The sequence below is a fragment of the Bos indicus genome, chromosome 17, assembly GCF_029378745.1.
Source record: "Bos indicus isolate NIAB-ARS_2022 breed Sahiwal x Tharparkar chromosome 17, NIAB-ARS_B.indTharparkar_mat_pri_1.0, whole genome shotgun sequence".
Lineage (NCBI taxonomy): Eukaryota > Metazoa > Chordata > Mammalia > Artiodactyla > Bovidae > Bos > Bos indicus.
The window spans coordinates 63,292,103-63,299,997 of NC_091776.1; the positions used below are offsets into that span (position 1 = coordinate 63,292,103).

At 45.5% G+C, this 7,895-nt stretch overlaps 1 non-coding gene across 1 annotated transcript; it reads left to right on the plus strand.

Annotated features, from left to right (window-relative positions):
- The first annotated feature begins 6,912 nt into the window (after positions 1-6,912).
- TRNAW-CCA (transfer RNA tryptophan (anticodon CCA)) lies at positions 6,913-6,985 on the plus strand. Its single transcript has one exon. It is a non-coding gene; the product is annotated as a tRNA-Trp (tRNA).
- The last annotated feature ends 910 nt before the right edge of the window (positions 6,986-7,895 follow it).

A 7,895-nucleotide genomic window follows, 5' to 3' on the forward strand; every position in this document is an offset into this window, starting at 1 on the left:
CAAAATCAGATTGATTATATTCTTTGCAACCAAAGATGGAGAAGCTCTATACAGACAGCAAAAACAAGACCAGGAGCTGACTGTGGCTCAGACCATGAACTCCTTATTGCCAAATTCAGACTTAAATTGAAGAAAGTAGGGAAAACCACTAGACCATTCAGGTATGACCTAAATCCAATCGCTTATGATTATACAGTGGAAGTGAGAAACAGATTTAAGGGCCTAGATCTGATAGATAGAGTGCCTGATGAACTGCGGAATGAGGTTCATGACATTGTACAGGAGACAGGGATCAAGACCATTCCCATAGAAAAGAAATGCAAAAAAGCAAAATGGCTGTCTGGGGAGGCCTTACAAATAGCTGTGAAAAGAAGAGAAGTGAAAAGCAAAGGAGAAAAGGAAATATATATACATCTGAATGCAGAGTTCCAAAGAATAGCAAGAAGAGATAAGAAAGCCTTCTTCAGCGATCAATGCAAAGAAATAGAGGAAAACAATAGAATGGGAAAGACTAGGGATCTCTTCAAGAAAATCAGAGATACCAAAGGAACATTTCATGCAAAGATGAGCTTGATAAAGGACAGAAATGGTATGGACTTAACAGACGCGGAAGATATTAAGAAGAGATGGCAAGAATACACAGAAGAACTGTATAAAAAGATCTTCATGACCCAGATAATCACGATGGTGTGATCACTGACCTAGAGCCAGACATCCTGGAATGTGAAGTCAAGTGGGCCTTAGAAAGCATCACTATGAACAAAGCTAGTGGAGGTAATGGAATTCCAGTTGAGCTATTCCAAATCCTGAAGGATGATGCTGTGAAAGTGCTGCACTCAACATGCCAGCAAATTTGGAAAACTCAGCAGTGGCCACAGGACTGGAAAAGGTCAGTTTTCATTCCAATCCCAAAGAAAGGTAATGCCAAAGAATGCTCAAACTACCGCACAATTGCACTCATCTCACACGCTAGTCAAGTAATGCTCAAAATTCTCCAAGCCAGGCTTCAGCAATATGTGAACCGTGAACTTCCTGATGTTCAAGCTGGTTTTAGAAAAGGCAGAGAAACCAGAGACCAAATTGCCAACATCTGCTGGATCATCAAAAAAGCAAGAGAGTTCCAGAAAAACATCTATTTCTGCTTTATTGACTATGCCAAAGCCTTTGACTGTGTGGATCATAATAAACTGTGGAAAATTCTGAAAGAGATGGGAATACCAGACCACCTGACATGCCTCTTGAGAAATTTGTATGCAGGTCAGGAAGCAACAGTTAGAACTGGACATGGAACAACAGACTGGTTCCAAATAGGAAAAGGAGTTCGTCAAGGCTGTATATTGTCACCCTGTTTATTTAACTTATATGCAGAGTACATCATGAGAAATGCTGGACTGGATGAAACACAAGCTGGAATCAAGATTGCCGGGAGAAATATCAATCACCTCAGATATGCAGATGATACCATCCTTATGGCAGAAAGTGAAGAGGAACTCAAAAGCCTCTTGATGAAAGTGAAAGTGGAGAGTGAAAAAGTTGGCTTAAAGCTCAACATTCAGAAAACGAAGATCATGGCATCCGGTCCCACCACTTCATGGGAAATAGAGGGGGAAACAGTGGAAACAGTGTCAGGCTTTAATTTTCTGGGCTCCAAAATCACTACAGATGGTGACTGCAGCCATGAAATTAAAAGACGCTTACTCCTTGGAAGGAAAGTTATGACCAACCTAGATAGCATATTCAAAAGCAGAGACATTACTTTGCCAACAAAGGTCTGTCTAGTCAAGGCTATGGTTTTTCCTGTGGTCATGTATGGATGTGAGAGTTGGACTGTGAAGAAGGCTGAGCGCCGAAGAATTTATGCTTTTGAACTGTGGTGTTGGAGAAGACTCTTGAGAGTCCCTTGGACTGCAAGGAGATCCAACCAGTCCATTCTGAAGGAGATCAGCCCTGGGATTTCTTTGGAAGGAATGATGCTGAAGCTGAAACTCCAGTACTTTGGCCACCTCATGGGAAGAGTAGACTCATTGGAAAAGACTCTGATGCTGGGAGGGATTGGGGGCAGGAGGAGAAGGGGACGACAGAGGATGAGATGGCTGGATGGCATCACTGACTCAATGGACGTGAGTCTGAGTGAACTCCGGGAGTTGGTGATGGACAAGGAGGCCTGGTGTGCTGCGATTCATGGGGTTGCAAAGAGTCGGACATGATTGAGCGACTGATCTGATCTGATCTGATCCAGATGAAAGCCTGCCAACACAGCCCATCTTTCTCATTATCCGCATTCTCCGCATCCCCCGTCCCCGGGCCCCGCCACGAAGCAAATGAGTAATTCCAGGGTACGTACCATTTTCAGTTAGCCCTGAGGTCACCTGCCATGACAGAAGAGAAAACAGCTATGGGTATCAGATCATGCTGTGCACTGTCAATGTGGGTCTTTGATCCTATAGGGGACTTTAGAAAAACAGGTGGGAAAACTGTCCAGTCAAAGGTCCCAAAAGATAGTGTAGAAGACAACACTGGTGAAAAAGGGACAAGCTTTTCCTGCACCATGGATCTTTCAAGTCCATACTGGTCCGCCCATTGCAAAATTCTTACTCCACTGAGGAAGCATTTCTGATGAGGAAAGGTCCCTGCGTGATCTCTAAACCCATGCTGCCTGTGTGAATGGCCTAGGGCACCCTGGTGGCTCAGACGGTAAAGAATCTGCCCACAGTGCAGGAGACCCGGATTCCATCCCTGAGTTTGGAAGATCCCCTGGAGAAGAGAATGGCCAACCACTCCAGTATTCTTGCCTGGAGAATTCCACGGACAGAGGAGCCTGGTGGGCTAAAGTCCATGGGGTCGCAAAAGAGTCAGACACAACTGACCGACTAACACCTTCCCTTTCTTTTCTGGAATCACGGGTCATAGGTGAGAGACTCAATGTTCTCCTTTGAGGAAATTGTAAACCCCACCTCTAATGAACACGCTCGAATTTTCCTACGTGAATTCAAATGAATTAGAAATGAAAGAAAGAAACCCAAAAAGCAGCACTCTCATCTCAGACAAAGATGGGTGAACTTGGACTTCCCTGGTGGTCCAGTGGTAAAGAATCCACCTGCCAATACAGGGGATGCGGATTTGCTCCCCGATCTGGGAAGATCCCACATGCCCAGGAGCAACTAAGCCCGTGCGCCACAGCTACTGAGCCTGTGCGCCCTAGAGCCTGTGTTCTGCAACAAGAGGAGCCACTGCCGTGGAAAGCCTGTACACCGCAGTGAAGAGCAGCCCCTGCTTGCCACAGCTAGAGAGAGCCCGTGCGCAGCAACCAAGACCCGGTGCAGCCAAATTTTAAGTTTATTAATGAATTAAAAGATGGTTGAGCTTACCTTGGTGTTGGACGGGCTCTCTTCCTCTGCCCTGTGCATGGGCAGCTCCTCCACCAGGCCCTCGGGGGGAGCTGGAAAGACACAGAGCAACTGTCAGCCTTTGGTGACGCTGCTCAGGAATCACTCAGAGAGGTCTGCTCGATGTGGACCGCGGGCGAGAGTCTGTGGCCGCGATCAGTTAACAAGCAAGCACTGAGAATTAGGGGCCACCCTCCTTGGTGGGCAAAGAAAGGCAAAGGAGAGGAACGGGAAAGAAATGAGAAGCAGGGTGTTCAGGCTAACAACAAAGCCAAATCCGGGGTTCTTATCTATCACGGTTCTGGGGGATGAAGCTCACATGAGTTGCAGAGCTTGTGGTCATAATACTATTAAATACACTAAAATATCTCCCTGATTTTTTTTCTAAAAAACAAGTCTTAACAATTTTTAAAAATTTTATTTATCTTTTGGCTGCAATGGGTCTTTATTACTGCACAAGGGCTTTCTCTCTAGCTGTGGCGAGCAAGGGCTACTCTCTAATTTTGGTGTGAGGGTTTTTCATTGCAGTGGCTTCTCTTGTTGCAGAGTGCAGACTGTAGGCACACGGGCTCAGCGGTTGCGGCTTGAGGGCTCTAGAGCTCAGGCTCAGTAGTTGTGGAGAAGAGGCTTAGCTGCCGCATGGTGTGTGGGACCTTCCCAGATCAGGGATGGAACCTGTGTCCCCTGCATTGGCAGGTGGATTCTTTACCACTAAGTCACCACGGAAGCTCTCTCCCTGATTTTTATATGGTTAGGGCCAGAGGCTGAGAAGTGACCCTAGCACTGGTAGATATCAACCTGCATTGTCTACACAGAGTCTCAGACTCTGTGGACTGACCAGGAGCATGTGGCTTCTGATGGGCATTCACACTCACATCGATGCCAAAGTTGGCTTTAAATGTACCTATAGCTGCCCTGGCATCCCTGGTGGCTCAGACGGTAATCTGCCCACAGTGTGGGAGACTCGGGTTCATTCGATCCCTGGGTTGGGAAGATCCCTGGAGAAGGGAATGGCAAAACACTCCAGTATTCTTGCCTGAAGAATTCCATGGACAGAGGAGCCTGGCAGGCTACAGTCCGTGGGGTTGCAAAGAGTCAGACACAACTCAACTTTCACTTTCATAGTTGCTCTGGGTTCTGGGACCACTGAGGCCCCTTCTGATGATGGGCGGTGTCTGTGGCCTCTGTACACTGATGCCCAGACTGTCTTGCCCTAAGACAAATGACCCCATGGTTGAGTGGTAACTGAAAGTCAGCTGTTTAGCTTCTTGGCCACACATTTGAATTCACATGTTGGCTCTTCTACATAGGAGCTCCTGAGCATGGGTCAATCATCTCTGCGCCTCTGTTTCTCTCTCTGAGAAGTGGGGATAGTGGGTCATTGCCCAGGCACAGTGGGGAGGGTTGAACGAGATAATGTACATAAAGTATTCAGGGCTGATGGCACTTTTTGGGAAATGTGATGCTGGCAATTGTGATGTGTAAGTGGGACGTATCTACGGGGGAAACGTATTTTTTTTTTTAATTTATTTATTTGGCTGCTCTGGGTCTTGTTGAGGCATGCCAGGAATCAAACCTGGGTTCACTGCATTGGGAGCACGGAGTCTTAGTCACTGGATTACCAGGGAAGTCCTGGGAAACACGTGTTTTTAACTGTACACATTGCCCACACATTCACAATCACTTCACATAGATCCTCCCCACACACCCACTTCTAAAGCCCCATGTATGCAGATCCACACCCCCTCAACAGAACACAGCTATTCCCAGGGGGTGCAGAGCTACCTCCAGTCCTCATCCCCAGCAGGAAACTAGAAACAGGATAACTTTCCAGACCTAAGACCAGCAAGAAAGCCCCACCTCCCTTTTCCTCATTGAGTGAGTAATTCTAAAACACATACCCTTTTCATTGGTTCTTGAGACCACCTGCAGATACAAATAGAAAAGAAGATACTATGAGGGTAAGACCAGGTTTTTTGTTTTTTTTTTTTTTAAGGAGTTTGAATTTCCTTTCCTCACCTGCACATGTCTTTTGTCCTCTTGGTGAATCTAGAAAACCAAATGGGAAACAGCAGTTGACTCAAGGGCACCCAAAAGCAAAAGGGGCCAAACCTACTCATGCCAAAAGGTACTGACTGGCTTTTCCTAGAGGATGTGTCCCTAAGTCCGATTTGGTTGGCAATCACAGAATCCTTGTCCAAGGAGGAGAAATGCCTGCTGGTGGAAATGCTTGTCCAGTAGGACAGATGCTGCCATTTTTGATTGCCCTCTTTTTATTTTATTTTATTGATATGTATTTGACTGCATCGGGTCTTAGTTGGAGCACTCGGGATCTTTTGTCACAGTGCACTGGACTTTCCAGTTGTGGCACACAGGCTTAGTTGCTCTGCGGCGTGTAGGATCTTAGTTCCCCAATCAGGGACTGAACCTGCAGCCCCTGCATCGAAAGGCAGCTTCTTAACCACTGGACCACCAGGGAAGTCCCTTGAATACCCCTTTGTATCAGCTATCAGTTGGTTAGAGATCTGTGAGGGGCACCCTCCCCATCACGGAAACTGTGTAAACCATTGATAATCCAGATTTTCACAGGTGAATTCAATTGACATGAAATAAACGAACAAAGCAACATATCCGTCTCAGACAAAGACAAGCGACCTTACCTTGGCGTTAGATAGGGTTTCTTCCTCTGCTCTGTCATGAGGGAGCTCCTCCAAAAGGTCCTCAGGGGAGTCTGGCAGGCGGGGGTGGGGACACAGAGTGACTGTCAGTCACTGGTGGTGTTGCTCAGGAATTGCTCGGTGAGGTTTTGTTGCCTTGGGCAAGGAGATAGGCTGCATGGATGTGGTGGGTAAAACAAGCATGACTCAGCTGCTGCTGGGCCATCTGCCTTGGTGCACAAGGGAAGGCAAAGGAGAGGAGCAGAAAAGAAGTGAGACAGAGCCCTTGGCTTTTCAGCTGAAGGCAACCTGTATCATTGTGAAATATTCAATCTACAAATGGTACTAAACTCCCATGTTATGATTCAATGACAGAGTCCCATCACTCATCCTGCCCATTTTGAAGTCCAGCTAAATTGCTATATATTTTTTTTTAATGTGGACTGATTTTAAAGTCTGTTTGAAGCCTATTGAATTTGTTACAATATTGCTTTTGTTTTACATTTTGTTTTTATTTGGCTGCCAGGCATGCGGGATCTTAGCTCCTAGAGCAGGGATGGAACTCACACCTCCTGGACTGGAAGGCAAAATCTCAACCTCTGGACTCCCAGGCAAGTGCCCGCTGCTCTATTTTTAACATCTGTCAAAGCCACGCTGGCCTCTGTGAATTCACATAGGCTGCTACCACACTGATCATCTGTTGTTTAGAATTTTGTAGGTGATTACAAGCACACTTTTATTAGGGCACTGGATTGAATTCGAGACAAAATAATTTATTTTATTCATTTGACTAACATTTCATCATAAATATAATCAATTATAGAAGTTTTGAAAATACTGATATCCTACTGTTTAACCACGACTGGACTTCCCTGGTGGTCCAGTGGATAAGACTCCATGCTCCCAATGCAGGGGGTCCAGGTTCGATCCCTGGTCAGGGAACTAGATCCCACACGCTGCAACTAAGAGCTGGCACAGCCAAATGAAAAATAAAACAACCCTTCCCCCAAAAAACCTGTCCTAAATACTAACATCCATTAATTTAAAAAAAATAACCTGACTGCACCGTTTCACGGAGAGACCTACTTCTGCTAATATTCAGCCATCAGCTAACATTAAAACATTAATATCCAGACATTGTTGACTATTACATGTACACAAACCTGAGTTGTAAATACACCTTCACTTTTCTGGTCATGGCACAAATAACTTGGCAAATTTAAATTTTCATACATGGAAAAAAAGGAATATGGCTTAATATTTTTATAGTTTTCTCTTACACACAGTATACTAAATAAACTTCTATCATTATTCTACAGTCTATTTAAAGACTGAATTTCCAAAGTACCTTCAATTGACTGGTTTGTAGGGTGCACCCTGGGGTGTGGCAGGATGCCCACTTTTCTGACCCACTGCTGGGGGTGAGGTGTGTATCTTCTTAACTGAGGAGCAAGTTTCCTTTTTGTCTCCATCAGACCAGATCCTAGGAAATACATTCATAACAAAGAGAGCTGTTGGCATCTTGCTGGCAGAAGAGCACAGGAAAGTCAGTGATAACTTATTCACACTTTAAACCTTTGATCCCCTTATCCGACCAGCTGCCTAGCAGAGCCTCCTGAATCAAAGTTAGGCTTTAAGAAGATCTTACAGTTTGGGGTGCACTTAAAACACTCAAGGGAGAGATTATGTGGGTAAATACCTTTAATTTTTTCTTTTGGCCTCACCATGTGGCATGTGGGATCTTAGTTCCCTGACCAGGGATCGAACCCACGCCCCTGCATTGAAAGCACAGAGTCTTAACCACTGGACCACCTTGGAAGTCCACCAGATACCTTTATGTAGATGAGGCAAC